General features: G+C 40.4%; 1 pseudogene across 1 annotated transcript in view; it reads left to right on the forward strand.

Moving 5' to 3' along the window:
* The window catches only part of LOC306847942 (voltage-dependent L-type calcium channel subunit alpha-1D-like), a 107,870-nt pseudogene that overhangs the window by 41,400 nt on the left and 46,940 nt on the right, over positions 1 to 19,530 (forward strand). The window contains exons 7-12 of the transcript in view: positions 10,192 to 10,295; positions 10,452 to 10,621; positions 16,073 to 16,150; positions 17,593 to 17,674; positions 18,231 to 18,417; positions 18,824 to 19,049. The product of the transcript in view is annotated as a voltage-dependent L-type calcium channel subunit alpha-1D-like (transcript). The remainder of the gene's footprint in view (positions 1 to 10,191; positions 10,296 to 10,451; positions 10,622 to 16,072; positions 16,151 to 17,592; positions 17,675 to 18,230; positions 18,418 to 18,823; positions 19,050 to 19,530) is intronic.

The following is a 19,530-nucleotide window of genomic DNA, read 5'->3' on the forward strand; positions in this document are numbered from 1 at the left end:
TTCAGATAGCCCCTCATCACAGACAGTTTTTGAGATTTACACTCAAGGAGGTGGCTTATGAATACTTAAATTCGGCCTGTCTCTGGCCCGTACACTTGGTGGCATGCATGGATGCAGCTCTTTCCCCCTCTGAGACAGAATGGGGAATCCCCATTATGGGCCACCTAATGTCTACTGGCTGGTGTTAGCTAGATTGGAGCTGGAACTTCTCACTCACAGGTCTCTGCTGCTCAGCCACCTGAAGCATCTCGGGATGAAAAGCCAAAAGCCTTGTGTCTCCCAGCAAGCGAGTAGTCTGCCTGGGCATAATTATTGTTTCAGCCCAGCATTGGAACACTGACTGATAATTCAGCAGCCGACTGCGTTGTACCAGTTCTGGTTCAAAGCCTGTGTACCGTCCCACGGTTGGTGCCTGGGACATCTTCACCTCAATGTTATCCACTGCTGCATCAGAGCCGTGGCCCCTTGGAAAACCCTTTGTCTGTTTCATACATGCGTCCAATTGGGACAGACCTCCAGAAGGAAGGTAGTCAGGACAGATGCCTCCATGGTTGGGGAACACTGTACGAGGGCAGACCTTCTGGTCCAACCTAGAGCAACGCCTGCACATCAACTGCCTCGAGATGATGGCAGTTTTTCCAGCCCTAAAAACTTTCCTGCAATGTCTTTAGAAGGCACCACATCCTGATCTGCATGGACAACATGACGGTGTTAGCCTTTATAAATCACCAAGGTGGTGTCAGGTCAGGCCCAGCTCCAGAATCAAATCACTGAGGGTACTTCTTTAGTGAGAGTGTTGATTTATATATAATTTATATATGCCATCTATTGCTATGGCCCAAAGAGGGCTCCCTTCATAATCACTAAAAAGCTGTCAGTCATCTTAGTTCATTACGATCTCACAAAGTTATGTTGTAATCAATTAAGTTCTCTGCGCTGCACAACAATTACTTACATAACGTCTAAATTTTGTTATAACAAGATAATTAGTGCTGAATACAACACCTGAATAAAAACTCTGGTGATCTGAGCGGTGAGTGGATTCTCACTTAAACGCCTCTGATTGGCTGTTGCATTTAATAAATCAACAGATATGTCTGTGATTGGCTACATTGCTCAACGCTGCACAGACACATTGAAATAGAAACCAATCTACAGAGTGCAAACCATAATGCACTGGATAGTTTGCCAAATTTGCAATGAAATTATTGTATTGATTATTGTATGTAATTATTACAGCTTTAACTGAGGGTGCTATCGATTTTTTTTTGAGGGTGCTTAGCACCCTCTAGCAGCCCCGTAGTACCGGGCCTGTGTCAGGTCACACTCCCTTTACAGGATGGTGAGACATCTCCTCCTATGGGCACAGTGCAACCTGCTCTCACTGAGGGCAGTTTACGTGCCCAGCAGGCTGAATCAAGGTGTGGACATGCTGTCCAGGCGCAATGTAGTTCCAGGAGAATGGCGACTACTCCCCCAGACGGTTCAAATGATCAGAGTTAATACAGCTGCTATTGGCAGCTCCTTGGCCAATCCCATTGAGAACGGTTTTCCTCTCTCAAGCGAGAGGCATGATTTGGCATCCCCAGACCGAGCTGTGGAGCCTTCATGCTTTGCCCCTTGATGGGAGTCTTTACAGCTCCCTCTGAGAATAACTAACACCATTTTGGAGGCTAGAGTCAAGCACAAGTCATCACCTTTCTAGCTTTTCCTAACCCAGAGGAAGAGCGGGGTCCCAATTTACTCTTAGAGTAATTTATTAGAGTGAATGTTGAGTGCTCTGGCCACATTCTGCACTCAGAGCAGCTCGTTGTATGCTTCGGAGAGTGCTCTGAAAGGCTGCCAATCATGAAGCAGGATAGATCTCACTGGATAGTTGATGCTATAACCCTGGCTTATGCCTCAGTGGGCTTACAGTGTCCTATTGGAGTAAGGACCCACTCCTCCAGAGGAATGGCCTCCTCCTGGGCTTGGCCCAGCGGCGTTTCAATTTGTGAAGTCTGTGCGGCAGCCTGCGGGTCTTTGCCATCTACCTTCACCAGATTTTATAACTTGGACGTCCCTGCCCTTCAGGTATGGATTTTTCCCCTTTAATTTACCTAATCCCCTATATTATTGGAAAAGGTCTTGTATGTAGACCCCGGCCTAGTGGCTTGAGTCTCATGATTGGCTCATGCCTTTTTGGAGCCCTCATTACGGGTGCTCTGGGTCTGGGCTCATAGAGCGGCTTTGTTCTGCACTTGCTTATAGCATGGTGCAATTGGACGCATTCCCCGTAAGCATTCAGCACATCGGGAGAGACTGTTCGATAGGGAATGCTCTGGCTACTCATGTAACCTCGGTTCCCAGAGATAAGAGAAGCAGCGTTGAGTAAGCTGCAGTGCTGCTCGCGAGTCAATGAGTGTTGATATCAGTCAAAAGAGTCTGATGAATTGCACTTAGAGCCAATTTATATAGCAGTTGGCTCCACCCCTTTTGGTGGGCTAAAGCACCATTTATTTGTGCAGCTATACACGAATATGGACAAACAGTATCAGAGTAAACAGGAGTTTACCACATAAGCTTTCAATGCAACGGTCATTTCCTTGTCTCAGGGAGCCAAGGTTACGTTAGTAACTGGAGATTAGCAACTGGAACGTTTTATCATTTGAAATGGCATTTGCAGCAGGGAAGATTCATAGTAATTAAACTGCATTAGGTAACACTTTATTTTAAGGTGTCATAATACAGAGTAATTACCTTTATTTATTTAATTTATTTATATAGTGCTTTTAACAATACAGATTGTGTCAAAGCACTTAACAGTATCAAATTGGAGGACAGAGTGTCAGTAATGTATAATAATAAGATTAAACGCTCAATTTTCAGTTAAAGGCATTTCATTATTGAATTCAGAGATGTCATTGTCTAGCTCAGTTTAGTTTAAATAGTATCTGTGAAATCAAATTGACGCTAAATCGCTAGAAATTAAGTGTCCCCAACTGAGCAAGCCAGAGGCGACAGTGGCAAGGAACCAAAACTCCCTCTGTGACAGAATGGAGAAAAAAAACTTGAGAGAAACCAGGCTCAGTCGGGGGGCCAGTTCTCCTCTGGCCAGGATATTATTGTTTACTTATTGTTTTAATTAAAATTTTAAATGTATAAATGTATTATATTTCTATTTTTATATTGTTGCAATTTCTAACAATAACAGTATTATGTAGTTAGGTATTTTTTTATATTTTTAGTTATTTTGTTTTATTTTTAGTTTTATTGAATTTTAAGTCGAGGTCTTCACTGGGGATATGTCCCCGGGGCTCATCCAGGTGTCCGGCCTCTGCCGACGATCAGGGCCACAGACATCATCTCCCGGCGCCGATCCACCATCTGATCCGGACAGGGGCTGAAAAACAGAATAAGAAAGAAACAGACAAAAATTAGCGTAGATGCCATTCTTCTGATGATGTAACGAGTACATTGTGTGTTATGAGGAGTGTTCCCGGTTCCGGTTGATCTAATTAATGCAGCCTAACAATCATTTAATGGATTTGAATAATAGAAGTGTATTAGTGTGTTATGTGTAAGCCAGGTTAAAGAAATGTGTCTTTAATCTAGATTTTAAACTGACAGATTGTGTCTGCCTCCCGAACAGTGTTAGGTAGATTGTTCCAGAGTTTGGGTGCTAAATAGGAAAAGGATCTGCCACCCACAGTCAATTTTGATATTCTAGGTATTATCAAATGGCCAGAATTTTGAGAACGCAGAGGACGTGGAGGACTATAATGTGATAAGAGCTTGCTCAAGTATTGAGGAGCTAAGCCATTCAGGGCTTTATAAGTAATTAACAAGATTTTAAAATCTATACGACGTTTGATAGGGAGCCAGTGCAGTGTTGACAGAACCGGGCTAATATGGTCATGCTTCCTGGTTCTAGTAAGGACTCTAGCTGCTGCATTTTGGACCAACTGTAGTTTGTTGATCAAGCGTGCAGAGCAACCACCCTGTAAAGCATTACAATAGTCTAACCTTGAGGTCATAAACGCATGAATTAACATTTCTACATTTGATGTTGAAAGCATAGGTCGCAATTGAGATATGTTTTTGAGATGGAAAAATGCAGTTTTACAGATGCTAGAAACATGGCTTTCAAATGAAAGATTGCCATCAAACAGCACACCTAGGTTCCTAACTGATGAAGAAGAATTGACAGAGCAGCCAAGTGTTAGATAGTGTTCTGGGTTATTACTTGTGGGTTTTTAGGTCCGATAATTAACACCTCTGTTTTTTCAGAATTTAGCAGTAAGAAGTTACTCGTCATACAGTTTTTCATATCGACTATGCATTCCGTTAGTTTCTCAATTTGGTGTGTTTCACCGGGCCGTAAAGAAATATAGAGCTGAGTATCATCAGCATAACAGTGAAAGCCAGCACCATGTCTCCTTATAATATCTCCCAAGGGTAACATGTAAAGCGTGAAAAGTAACGGCCCTAGAACTGAGCCTTGAGGTACTCCATACTGCACTTGTGATCGATATGATACCTCATCATTCCTCACAGATACCATTTTTTTCAAAAAGGAATATAATTGTGAGGATACTACATTTTCTAGTATCTTTGACAGAAAAGGGAGATTTGAGATCGGTCTGTAATTAACTAGATCTTTGGGGTCAAGTTATGTTTTTTTAATGAGAGGATTAGTAACAGCCAAATTGAAGGTTTTGGGGACATATCCTAATGACAATGATGAATTACTAATAGCCAAAAGAGGATCTATGACTTCTGGAAGCAGCTCTTTTAGTAGTTTAGATGGAATAGGGTCTAACATACATGTTGTTGGTTTAGATGATTTAACAAGTTTATAAAATTCTTCCTCTCCTATAATAGAGAATGAGTGGAATTGTTCCTCAGGGGATCTATAGTGCACTATCTGATGTGATACTGTAGCTGACGGCTGCATGGCTACAATTTTATCTCTGATATTATCGATCTTGGAAGTAAAGTAGTTCATTAAGTCATTACTGCTGTGCTCTTGGGAAATGCCAACACCTGTTGATGCTTTATTTTTCGTTAATTTAGTGACTGTTTTGAATAAATACCGGGGGATATGTTTGTTTTCTTCTAGAAGAGACGAAAAGTAATCAGATCTAGCAGTTTTTAATGCTTTTCTGTAGGATAGGCTACTTTCCCACCAAGCTATACAAAATACCTCTAGTTTTGTTTTCCGGCCTGCTCTCTTTAGGGTGCGAGTGTGCTCATTATACCACGGAGTCAGACTGTTTTCTTTGATCTTTCTTAACTGTAAAGGAGCAACTATACCTAAAGTGCTAGAAAAAAGAGAGTCCATAGTTTCTGTTACATTATCTGTTACAGTTTTTCTGCGCTGTTGGATATGCTGAGGAATTGAGATAAATCAGGAAGATTACTTACAAAGCAGTCTTTTGTGGTAGAAGTGATGGTTCTACCATACTTGTAACAAGGAGTAGAATTTACAGTTTTAGCTATATGGAATTTACACAAGACTAGATAATGATCTGAGATATCATCGCTTTGCTGCAGAATTTCAACACCACTAACATCAATTCCATGTGACAGTATTAAATCTAGAGTATGATTTCGACAATGAGAAGGTCCTGACACATGTCTATGAATGCTGATCCCAATGCATTGTTTTCATTATCGACATGGATATTAAAATCACCAACAATTAAGACTTCATCTGCAGCCAGTACTAACTCAGATAGAAAATCAGCAAATTCTTTAATAAAGTCTGTGTGTTGCCCTGGTGGCCTGTGTACAATAGCCAGTACAAACATCACAGGGGATTTATCACTAACATGTGTTTCTCTAAATAATGTTATACGCAGCACCATAACTTCAGACGAGTTATACTTAAAGCCTGCCCTCTGAGAAATACTGAGAATATTGCTATAAATTGTAGCAACACCTCCCCCTTTACCTTTCGGACGTGGCTAATTTTTATAGCAGTAATCTTGGGGGGGTAGACTCATTTAAGGTAATGTATTCATCTGGTTTTAGCCATGTTTTTTGTCAAACAGAGCAAATCTAGGTTATGATCATTGATCAAATAATTAGCAAAAAGTGTAGAAAGGGGCCTGATATTCAGTAAGCCAAGTTTTATCAATTTGTATCAATTGTTTCCCTGTATTGTAAACATTTTTTATTTGTTGAACATCAATTAAATTGTTAATCTTAATTTGGTTTTGGTTTTTAACACAGTCTCTATAGTGTGATATCTAGGTGAAGGAGTCTCTATGTGCTGAGAATTAACTGACTTCTGTGACGTGAGGCGACTAGCAGACGGTCGGTTTAGCCAGTCTGTCTGCTTCCTGACCTGGGCCCCAGTTAGTCAAGTATGAACTCTAAGACTATGTGCCATATTTCTAGAGAGAAGAGCAGTACCACCCCAAGAGGGATGAAGACCATCTCTTTTCAACAGGTCAGGTCTGCCCCAAAAACTCGTCCAATTGTCTAAAAAGTCTATGTTATTCTGCGGGCACCACTTAGACATCTAGCCATTGAGCGACGACAGTCTGCTATGAATCTCATCACCCCGGTAAGCAGGGAGCAGGCTAGAGCATATTACAGTGTCTGACATCGTACTTGCAAGTTCACACACCTCTTTAACATTATTTTTAGTGATCTCCGACTGGCGAAGTCGAACATCATTAGCACCGACGTGGATAACAATCTTACTGAATTTACGTTTAGCATTAGCCAGCACTTTTAAATTTGCCAAGATGTCAGGCGCTCTGGCTCCCGGTAAACATTGGACTATGGTGGCTGGTGTCTCTATTTCCACGTTCCGTACAATAGAATCGCCAATAACTAGAGCACTTACATCAGGTTTCTCAGTGGGTGTGTCACTGAGTGGGGAGAACCTGTTTGATGTTCTGATCGGAACGGAAGAGCTGTGTTTTGACCCGCGACTAGGCCACCTCACTGTCACCCAGTTGCCCTGCTGCATGGGCTCTAATGCTGGAACCGAACAATGTACAGGACTCCCTGAGCTAGTCGCATCCAAGGCCGTATCTACAGCCCTCACATTCTTCCTATCCTCAACTAAAGTTTGGATGCGTGTCTTTAGTTCTAAAATCTTCTCTGTCAGCCTAACTATTTCCTTGCATTTATCACGTGAATCGCTCATCGCCGACAGAGAGAGATAAACTACATGTGGCAAGCAGTGCAAATTCTTGTGATTGATGTGATTGATGAATGATACCAACTTAACTTACCACTGTTGTTTGACGAACTTGTGAAAAATGGAGCGAGAGAGAAATGAAAACGGAGCGAGAAAAAAGAAAAAAAATAATAGGTGCGAATAGAAACGGGAATGGAATTGCGAGTAACAAGCTAACCGGCTAACGAATGCAAACGCGCTGGTTTTAAAAGCAAACAATCAAATTAGTTAGATAATACCAGAAATATGGTGGGAATTAAGTTATATATTATCCCTTTAAACAACAGAGCGTGAAAGTAAGGTAAAGATTCTATAAAAAAGCGGAGCTACAATAAAATACAATACTTAGTAGTTGCCTGTCACGTGTTGGTATCTGTTTAGTTCCTGTTTGTCCTTATTTGGGTTTTCCTGTTCTAGTTAAGTTCATCATCGTTTATTCCTTTCACCTGTTTAGTATTAATCATCTCATTTTCTCCTTTGTCTCCTATTCTTTATAAGCATTCAGTTTCGTTGCAGTCTTTTTCCAATCTTAGTTATATTGAAGTGTGTATTTCCTGATGTCCTGAGTTTTCTATGAAATATTACCTCTTACGAAATCTCCGTTGTCTCCAGCGCCTTCCTGCCTTAACACACCGTAACATAGCCGTTGTACTTACATGAAATAAAATGTACTTACCATGTAACTAAGTTATGGAACAGCCTGTAATTATAGTTTGTAATTATGTAGATGTAATAGGCAGCTACTGTTACACATATGTAACAGGCCGAGTCTGTTACACAACTACTTGTACACTTAAGTACAATCTTGATACACTTTATTTTAAGTAGCTTATGCCTGTGTAATAGTCTGTAATTTTAATGTAATTAGAAAGGTATTACATGTATTTAAGCTGTGCACTGGTTGGTTAAATCAAACTAAGGTGCAGCTGGATAAGGTGTACAGTATAGAGACACATGAAGTACACTTAAGTATAATCTTGATACACTTTATTTTAAGTAGCTTATGTCTGTGTACTTACATTTATAAGTACGTTATATAAAGTCTGCAACACATATGTAACAATCTTTTGGTTACATAAGTAGCTGCATAACAGACTCGGTCTGTTATATATGTGTAACACTGCCTATTACATCTACATAATAACAAACTGTAAGTACAGGCTGTTCCATAACTTAGTTACATGGTAAGTACATTTTATTTAATGTAAGTACAACAGCTACTACTAAGTACTTAACTAGGTAATTACTCTATATTATGTACACCTTAAAATAAAGTGTTACCCTGAATTATTTTAACTTTGCATTATTCATAGTTTTTACCCACAGTTGCATACCCTGTAGAGATTGTGATAAAGTATTTAATACAATGGATTTTTTTTTTAAAAAGCTTAAAAAGTTTCAATGCTACCATAAATTTAGTTCACAAACAACTGACAGTCATCACCTATTTATAATTTTCATTTAATATTGCCAATACTGAAATTGAACTTTAGTAACTTGCTTTTAGTGCCATCGGTGTCATGCACATTGTAGTTGAGAGAATCTCCTGCTTCTTGGCACACATTGAGTGAACAATTCAGTAAACCGTAAACTCCAGGCTTTCTCTTACTGGATCATTGAATCAGCCAGTTGTTGACTGGAGAACAGCTGTAATTGGATCTGTCACATTCCCCTTAAGTTTCTGTTTTTAGATGCATTTTAAGTTTCTCCTTTGTCCCTGTGTTTAGCTCCTGTCTCCTTTGTTCCTGTTTCCAGTTTGTTTCCTTAGTTACCAATTAGTTAATTAAGTAATCCCTCCTGTGCCTTATTTTACCCGTTTATCCTGTGTATATATTACTATCCCTAGAAAGAAAATCATTTAGAGTCATTCCACTTTTGAATTTGCTGCCCCAAATGATTGGAATATGCTACAAAATCTATTGAAACTAGAGACAAATATTTCAGTATGTGCATTAAAAAAATTACTAGCGAGTGCTCTGAATAATAATAATAATAATAATAATTCGTTACATTTATATAGCGCTTTTCTAGGCACTCAAAGCGCTTTACATAGTAAGGGGGGTATCTCCTCGTCCACCACCAATGTGCAGCATCCACCTGGATGATGCGACGGCAGCCATAGTGCGCCAGAACGCCCACCACACACCAGCTTATTGGTGGAGAGGAGACAGTGATGAAGCCAATCAGTAGATATGGGGATGGTTAGGAGACCATGATGGTCAGAGGCCAATGGGCAAATTTGGCCAGGATGCCGGGGTTACACCCCTACTCTTTTTCGAAGGACATCCTGGGATTTTTAATGACCACAGAGAGTCAGGACCTCGGTTTAACGTCTCATCCGAAGGACGGTGCTTTTTACAGTATAGTGTCCCTGTCACTACACTGGGGCGTTAGGACCCACACAGACCACAGGGTGAGCACCCCCTGCTGGCCTCACTAACACCTCTTCCAGCAGCAACCTAGTTTTCCCAGGAGGTCTCCCATCCAGGTACTGACCAGGCTCAACCCTGCTTAGCTTCAGTAGGCAACCAGTCTTGGGCTACAGGGTGATATGGCTGCTGAACTCATCTTGTAAATGTTTTAACTGAGGTCTTATTCTTTTTTATGTGCTTTATGTATTGCAATGTATGTTTGTATGTTTCTCAGAAGATATTAATTCTCCTGCCAGGCTGTTAGTGAAAATAAGAACCTGTTCTTAATTGACTTAAATTGTGTTTCCTTGGATCATGACAACCACTTACACATACTCATCTAATTTGCTATGGAACTTCATTGGTCGACGCTGCCTGGGGACAATTGCTTGTTTGCATGTTCTCTTATTTTAAATCTTGACGTCACAAGTAGATTTTAGTTTTAAATGTATTTATTTATTATTTTTGCTAAAATGCCATAAAAGATTAGCAGCTGAGAGTATAGTCAGAATTGGCCAGTTTTTGTTGCCATATTTCTGTTTGTAAGGGTAGACTTGGTAGCACGAGTTAATCTGAGAGTTGCTGTGTGTCCTTGTGTTTCAGATGAATGATGCTATGGGCTCTGAGTTGCCTTGGGTCTATTTTGTCAGTCTGGTCATTTTCGGCTCCTTCTTTGTCCTCAATCTAGTATTGGGTGTTCTCAGTGGGTGAGTTAATTTATCCAAATGCTGATAACGTTCAATTTATGTAATTTCATAGATGCACCCTTCAAAGTCCCATAAATGGTCTATATCTGGATACATGATCTCTTCCGTACAGTACGTTGTTGCTAGTGTGGATTTGTCTGCGTGTGTGTACCACAGAGAGTTCTCTAAGGAGCGTGAGAAGGCCAAGGCTCGTGGAGATTTCCAGAAACTGCGTGAGAAGCAGCAGCTTGAGGAGGATCTGAAGGGATATCTGGATTGGATCACACAAGCTGAGGACATCGACCCTGATAATGATGAGGAGGGAGATCAAGAGGCCAAACGCAGCCGTATGTAAAAGTGCAACACTCATTTGTTTCTCCTCTTTTCATCTGTCTGAAGGTCTGTTGAAACGCATGCTGCCATTTGCACACATATGAGAAAAATGTAATGTTAGTCAAATGTAAGTTGTTCATCAGTTTATACATACACTCAATCAAGGGCATAAATTTCAGTGGGGGGGACAATAAACATAACATTTCTCAACAGCAAATTTTGAAGGGGACACAAATAATACAGCAAAATTAGGATAGATATGTGTACATAGTATGGAGACTATGTTTAAATATGAGTCTGGTTCATAGGTTCACCACGCGGTCATATTATAATTATTAAATAATTTTGCGTCCTCCACATAGTATTTTGGGTTTCATCTGGGACTGAGGACATCGCTTATTTAGATATTGAACCACAGCAAGCCCACTGATCTGCCACTTCACATCATATTGAGCAAAACCCAACACATCGGTAACATTAGGTCAATATTAGCCTAATATCAATGCACACTGTATTAAAGAGAAAGAATCACTTCATCTGATGTTTAAAGTGAATAAAATAGCCTTGACAGCCGACTTACACATAACTACTGAAGCACTCTGTTCTCTCCGCCGAACTTGTGTGTGTGTGTGTGTGTGTGTGTGTGTATCGGTATAAAGGGGGAAAGCAGGCAGAGGACCAAACTACTGTGAGGCAAGGGAGGGGGGCCTCAAAATGTTTCTAAACTTAAAACGCTTCTTTGCATTTAGATTGTTTTAATACTTACACAATTATTTTAAGTATTTGTCCATTATATTATTTACAATACACAGAGTGGTTTGCAATGATATTTTTAGGGGGACAACCCTCAGATGGGGGGTTTTACACCCCTGCACTCAATGAAACCAGTCATGTTTTGTGTGAGCAGTGTTGTAGTTCAGTCTAAACGCAGTATGAATCAGTAAGCAGATCGTGGCTTGCAGTAATGAATTTTAGGATAAGTCTACATTAATCTGGATACATTTGAAAACTGAGTTTTTGTTTTAAAGGGCTCTCCATCCACATTAGCGTTTTCAGCTCTTTTCCAAATGTTTCTCATCCACGCCGAAACGTTGGAAAACTTTCAATTTGTGTAAAACTTCATAAAAGCTTACTGAGATGATACAGACAGAACATACATAAGTTTTCATGCAATTCCTCTGGCAGGACCATTTATTTATGGTCCATGTCGCACTCACTCATGTTTGATCTAAAACGCAACTGCCCTCATGTTTTGCCGCAGGATGGCAATTGTGAGTACATTTTCTGTCATATTTTTCAGGCTGTAATATGAAGAGTGTACAAAGTAAATATCTTTAGCAACCATGTGAAAGTGAATAGCACATAACAGGCACAATACCAGTAAAAACAGAGATATTTAATAGTACAATATGCGTCACATGACTAAACATGCATCATCATTTTCAAAAGTCTCTGTTTCCACAGTCCACACTACAAAGCGAAAACTGTGTTTTCAAATTTATCCTCTTTGGAGAGTGTTTTAAAAAATTTCCTTGACAAAAATTCTGTCTCTGTGTGGACACAAGGCCAATTGGAGAGAAAAAGATGCATTTTCAAACAAAAAAAATATTAGTGTCGACAAGGACTTAGGCTTTGACAAAGCTGAAACATATCATAAAAAGCATTTAAAAACTATTTATGATAAATGTGGTTTGAACAGTCTAATGTTCTGAAGTTTGTCATTTTATATTTTAATTTCATTTTACACATATCTTACACGGTTTACTCCAATTAAAACTATAATAGACTAAACATATTTGAAAACAGAAACTATGTACCTTTCACTGAAAAGGAACTGACAGAAGAACTGCTGTTAACTGGCCAATCAGACACTGTTGCTGATTGTTTTATCAGTCTCTGGTTTTCACCTGCCATTAGCTTGGTTTCTTAATATTCTTTAGATGGATAGAATTTACATTCCAGTCTTTCTCCAGTGTGATCAGATCATAGACTGTAAAAAAACATAGACGACATGTCTCCACTTCCTTCCACTATAGAAAAGTGAAGCCAAAATATCTCTGTATGGCTGCTCTCATCTTACAAACATAATGTCATTTGGAGCCAGAGTCTGCACAGTAGTGATTCGTTTGGAGCCAGAGTCTGCGCAGTGGTGATTCGTTTGGAGCCAGAGTCTGCGCAGTAGTGATTCATTTGGAGCCAGAGTCTGCGCAGTGGTGATTCGTTTGGAGCCAGAGTCTGCGCAGTGGTGATTCGTTTGGAGCCAGAGTCGCCGCAGTAGTGATTCATTTGGAGCCAGAGTCTGCACAGTAGTGATTCGTTTGGAGCTCAAGTCAGCGCAGTAGTGATTCATTTGGAGCCAGAGTCTGCACAGTAGTGATTAGTTTGGAGCCAGAGTCTGCACAGTAGTGATTAGTTTGGAGCCAGACTCTGCACAGCAGTGATTCGTTTGGAGCCAGAGTCTGCGCAGTAGTGATTCGTTTGGAGCCAGAGTCTGCGCAGTGGTGATTCGTTTGGAGCCAGAGTCTGCGCAGTAGTGATTCATTTGGAGCCAGAGTCTGCGCAGTGGTGATTCGTTTGGAGCCAGAGTCTGCGCAGTGGTGATTCGTTTGGAGCCAGAGTCTGCGCAGTAGTGATTCATTTGGAGCCAGAGTCTGCACAGTAGTGATTCGTTTGGAGCTCAAGTCAGCGCAGTAGTGATTCATTTGGAGCCAGAGTCTGCACAGTAGTGATTAGTTTGGAGCCAGAGTCTGCACAGTAGTGATTAGTTTGGAGCCAGACTCTGCACAGCAGTGATTCGTTTGGAGCCAGAGTCTGCGCAGTAGTGATTCGTTTGGAGCCAGAGTCTGCACAGTAGTGATTAGTTTGGAGCCAGACTCTGCACAGCAGTGATTCATTTGGAGCCAGAGTCTGCGCAGTAGTGATTTGTTTGGAGCCAGAGTCTGCACAGTAGCGATTAGTTTGGAGCCAGACTCTGCACAGCAGTGATTCGTTTGGAGCCAGAGTCTGCGCAGTAGTGATTCGTTTGGAGCCAGAGTCTACGCAGTAGTGATTCGTTTGGAGCCAGAGTCTGCACAGTAGTGATTTGTTTGGAGCTCAATCTGCGCAGTAGTGATTAATTTGGAGCCAGAGTCTACACAGCGGTGATTCGTTTGGAGCCAGAGGCTGCACAGTAGTGATTAGTTTGGAGCCAGAGTCTGCACAGTAGTGATTAGTTTGGAGCCAGAGTCTGCACAGCGGTGATTAGTTTGGAGCCAGAGTCTGCACAGCAGTGATTTGTTTGGAGCCAGAGTCTGCACAGTAGTGATTAGTTTGGAGCCAGAGTCTGCACAGCAGTGATTTGTTTGGAGCCAGAGTCTGCACAGTAGTGATTAGTTTGGAGCCAGAGTCTGCACAGCGGTGATTCGTTTGGAGCCAGAGTCTGCACAGCAGTGATTCGTTTGGAGCCAGAGTCTGCACGCAGTGATTCGTTTGGAGCTCAAGTCTGCACAGTAGTGATTCGTTTAGAGCTCAAGTCTGCACAGCAGTGATTCAATTGGAGCCAGAGTCTGCACAGCAGTGATTCAATTGGAGCCAGAGTCTGCATAGCAGTGATTCGTTTGGAGCTCAAGTCTGCACAGCAGTGATTCGTTTGGAGCTCAAGTCTGCACAGTAGTGATTCGTTTGGAGCTCAAGTCTGCACAGTAGTGATTCGTTTAGAGCTCAAGTCTGCACAGCAGTGATTCGATTGGAGCCAGAGTCTGCACAGCAGTGACACCTTTGGTGCTCGAATCTGTGCAGTGGTGATTCGTTTGGAGCCAGAGTCTGCGCAGTAGTGATTCATTTGGAGCCAGAGTCTGCGCAGTGGTGATTCGTTTGGAGCCAGAGTCTGCGCAGTGGTGATTCATTTGGAGCCAGAGTCTGCACAGTAGTGATTCGTTTGGAGCTCAAGTCAGCGCAGTAGTGATTCATTTGGAGCCAGAGTCTGCACAGTAGTGATTAGTTTGGAGCCAGAGTCTGCACAGTATTGATTAGTTTGGAGCCAGACTCTGCACAGCAGTGATTCGTTTGGAGCCAGAGTCTGCGCAGTAGTGATTCGTTTGGAGCCAGAGTCTGCACAGTAGTGATTAGTTTGGAGCCAGACTCTGCACAGCAGTGATTCGTTTGGAGCCAGAGTCTGCGCAGTAGTGATTCGTTTGGAGCCAGAGTCTGCACAGCAGTGACACATTTGGTGCTCGAATCTGTGCAGTAGTGATTCGTTTGGAAGTATCAAAGTCATTTCATTATTGAATTCAGTGATGTCATTGTCTAGCTCAGTTTAGTTTAAATACTATCTGTGAAATCAAATTGACGATAATCGCTAGGAATTAAGTGTCCCCAACTGAGCAAGCCAGAGGCGACCGCAGCAAGGAACCAAAACTCCCTCTGTGACAGAATGGAGAAAAAAACCTTGGGAGAAACCAGACTCAGTCGGGGGGCCAGTTCTCCTCTGGCCAGTAGATTATTGTTTATTTATTGTTTAATTATTGTTTTAATTAAAATTTTAAATGTATAAATGTATTATATGTCTATTTTTATATTGTTGCAATTTCTAACAATAATAGTATTATATAGTTAGGTATTTTATTATATCTTTAGTTATTTTGTTTTATTTTTAGATTTATTGTATTTTTAGTCAAGGGCTTCACTGGGAATATGTCCCCGGGGCTAAGTTTTGAGTTTGGCTCATATCCCATTTGTTTATGACCTATACTGCATCCAGCTGCCAGATGGTGATTGAAATGTTTTGGCTTCACTTTTCAGGTCGTGTGCAGCACCCTTATATCAGATCTGTGATGGAATAATAGAAAATGCTATTTACATATTACCTCAGATGTAATACATTGCCAAACACTGATGGATTTAAAAGCTATCTGTCAATTGCATTTGCCTTCTGTAGAAACATTCCCTCAGTAAAGAACATTACGTAGGGATCAAAAGTGAAGGCAAATCTCACTACCAACCAAGTGAAATTCAGTTGAATAATTCATGGGTTGCTGTTAATGGGTTGTGAGAGACAAATAAATGGAAAAATCCAAGAAACCATAACACAGAGCTTAGTAAAACTAAAAAGAGTTCAAATCACAATAGTTACAACATTATGTTGATGATAAAAATGCACCAAAAAGGAAAATTTACAATGCAAAATGAAGGCTAATGATCATTCGTAGCCCAGCCTCTTTATTATGTACTTTGCAGTGTAAGTATGTGTAGCTGTGTAGTGAAAGTGTGATTGTAGTTTTCTTTTTAGTATTTGGTTTGTTATGCTTAATATTGAGTCAGAACAGCAAAACTACCTTCTGTGTCCTTCTTGTTTCTCTCATTTCCTTCTTTTTTCTCTCTCTGTCTATCTCTAGTGTTGTAGTATTGTGGTGCTGCTGTGTTTTTGTGCAGTAGACACTCATAGCTGCTCTCTGTTTGAATGCATGTGACCTGCTTGTGAACTGAAGGGGTGACGCTGGGTGATCTCACCCACAGGAAGAACACGGGAAAGTCGGGCTGGTTCAGTCAGTCCACTGAGACTCGTGGTAAATTTTGCTGTTTGTGTGTTTGAGTGTGACAGACAATTCATATGCACAGCAACATATTCAGTTAAAACAACAATGCGTTGAATATAGACGCAAGAGACAAAACCCCCTTTTCTGTAGATGGACATACTGCATTTTATTTTATTTGATCAAAAAATACAGTAAAACAGTAATGTTGTGAATTATTACAATTAAAAAAACTTTCCTATTTTAAATTTCCTGTTTTCAAATGTAATGTATTCCTGTAGTATTTGTTGTTTAACTGGCATTTGCCTATTCTTATTAAATACATTAATTTTTAAAATAATATAGTTGCAAATATTTCCAGTTAATCACCTTTTGTATCTTTGCATGCTTCATCATAATCATACTTGTCATGTATGCCATGTTTTTGTGAGAATACACCATTTAGTATATTTATAACCTATAGTCCATGCAAAGAACAAATTCCAAAGACCCCCATCAACACGTTTAGATTTTTCTTCTTTATTGTTACACAAAGTGTGACTCTTCAGAGTCAGTCTTTGTACACATCTACTAAATTTCATCAAAATGATTTTTCCCTTTTAGGGAAGATGGCCACACTCTACATTTAGGACTAGAAAAAAAAGCCAAGCAGAGACCAATAGGACTATATGAGATCTCTAAGTTATATAAACTGAGGAATATGTGGATATGCAGGATAGCAGATGACATTTCAATCCTCTACAATTCACTCTTTTTGATGGAAAAAGTTTGTGAATTTTGTGAAATCACATTCACAATCACATTCACAGGATTGCTGAGTATCAGAGGCAGGCGATAATACATTTATGATACCTTAAAAACAGTACATTTTAGTGCATAGAATGTTGTGCAAATATTGGATTCAGACCCCTTATGCCTTATCATTGTATGCTTGGTCTGTGCTCACTGTAGAGCTGTTCCAATGTCATAATTGTTCCAAAACACAGATTGAATAATTCCTACAATGCACTGCAATAACCAGGGAGCATCATTGCCCACTTTGTTGCCTTAACAGCTGAAATGTAGCTAGGATATGTAACAGAACAGAACAGTAACAGAAGTGTACTTTGAAGCAAATCAGACCAGAAAGATATCAGTCCAGCTTGCTAAGCAGTGATGTTCTTGAAAGGTGCAGTGGTCTCAGCAAATAAGGTTAAGATTGGCAGCTCGTTCTACCAGAGAGGAGCAGACAGGGGGCATCATTGTAGGCCCTCTGATAGATTGAAGGAGAATTTATTTGCATTGCCTAGAGTTTAGATGGTTCTTTGTACTGTGTGTGTGATTGCTGAAGAGGCAGGGGTAATTTAGCATTATAGCATTTTAAATTAATTATGTTTTATTACAGCTTCTGTTAGCAAAAAAGCACTCCCTTTGCATTACAGTAGTGCAAGCTAGGCTCTCTTGTACTCAGTGATGTGTTTTCTGCGTCTCTGCAGCAAGTATCCCCACAAGTGAGACCGAGTCTGTGAACACAGAGAACCCAGGAGAAGAAGAGAAAGTCTGCTGTGGGCCCATCTGGTAAGCACTCCATTTTTATACCTTAGATACAGTTATATGGGAAGTTCTTCACACCGTTTTGTGCCTGCGATAACCTCCAAAGAAACTGCCAGCTCTTGAATCTCTAATGAAATGTTAACTAGTTGTCACATGCTGGAAATTGTTTTGTCAGCTTGTAGTGTGGCACGAAGTGATGGTGTATTTTTAACTTTTTCAGTCAGAAATTGACAAAGTCGAAGTTCAGGTCAGTAGCTCAGTGTGTGTGTTCGAAGCTGAATTCGGTTCCAGTTGTGTGTGTTTGCTGTTCTTTTGTCTTTTTGATGTCATTTTACCTCATCATTTTGCATGTCGGTGTGTGTGCACGTTGTTTTTAACATTTAAAGCTCTTTGTTGATGTGCTGCGTGCTTGATGCTTGCTGTGTATGTTGTGTTTGATATGAATGCATTCGAAGAGCTTTGCATTTCATTACATTAAAGCTTGAACAGTCTTCTGACCACATTGCATGCATGGACACTTTAAACAGCATACAACATGTGTTCACATAAATTGCACGCATTCAGTGTGTAACGCTCGCAGTGCTGTCCAATCACATCCCATCTCTGCAGCCGCTGGCGTTGCTGGAACAGGTATTGTCGCCGGAAGTGCCGAACTGTGGTGAAATCCACCCTCTTCTATTGGCTGGTGATTTTGCTGGTGTTCCTCAATACACTCACAATATCATCCGAACATTATAACCAGCCCGACTGGCTCACGGAGGTCCAGGGTGAGAAACTCACAGCAACCACTCACTGAAACTCTTCTTGCTTTATACACCTTTGGATGTTGACACAAAAATGAATAAAGCTTGGGTTTGACTTTATTTTGATGGTCCCTTTAACATATTCTGTTGACTATAAGTAATGTTGCACCTAAATGTCTACTAACTCTCATTAGAGTGTTTGTAGAGAATTAGTAGACTTGTAGGGTTAGGGTTAAAGTTGACATGTACTTGCAAAGTTACTTATTGAATGCAACAGAATGCTCTAAAGGGACAATCAAAATAAAGTGTTACCAAAGCTTGATGACTGACAAACAAATGATAACAGTATTGCCAAAACTGATCAACTGTGATATACAGAGATAGATTACATGTATTACATCTTATTTGTTCTTGTTGTGTTTGTCTGCAGCTGTGGCTAATAAGGTGTTGTTAGCCCTATTCACATGTGAGATGCTGATAAAAATGTACAGTCTGGGGCTGCAGGCATACTTCGTGTCACTTTTCAACCGCTTCGACTGCTTCGTAGTTTGCGGAGGCATTGTGGAGACGATCCTCGTGGAGCTGGAGATCATGTCTCCTCTCGGCATCTCAGTGTTTCGCTGTGTCCGGCTCCTCAGAATCTTCAAAGTCACACGGTGAGAAACAGTGCACATGATCAGCTGGTTTCTTATGCTGCCTTCATATCACTGTAATGACAAGATGAGGACTTTCAGTCACACTTTATTTTAAGGTCAAATCTCGCCATCGACAAACCATTTGTGCCTCAATAAACTCCTAATTTACTGCTTATTAATTGTTAAGTTTAGGTATTGGGTAGGATTAGGGATGTAGAATATGGTCATCCAGAATATGTTCTAATAAACAGCCAACGGTAAGTACTAATAAACAGCCAATATGTTAATAAAAGGCATGCTAATAAACAAATAGTTAATAGTGAGAATTGGTCCCTATACTAAAGTGTTACCCAACTTTCTCATCAGACTAATATTTGTTTCTCACACTTCACTTTTGATGTGTATTGATGTGTCAGTAGTCAAAATATATAGAACATATCAAACAGAAATATATGGGTAGTTGGTGCACATCATGTGTTTGTACTTCTGTACCAAAAAGTCT

This window comes from Barbus barbus (assembly GCF_936440315.1).
Source record: "Barbus barbus genome assembly, chromosome: 28".
NCBI lineage: Eukaryota > Metazoa > Chordata > Actinopteri > Cypriniformes > Cyprinidae > Barbus > Barbus barbus.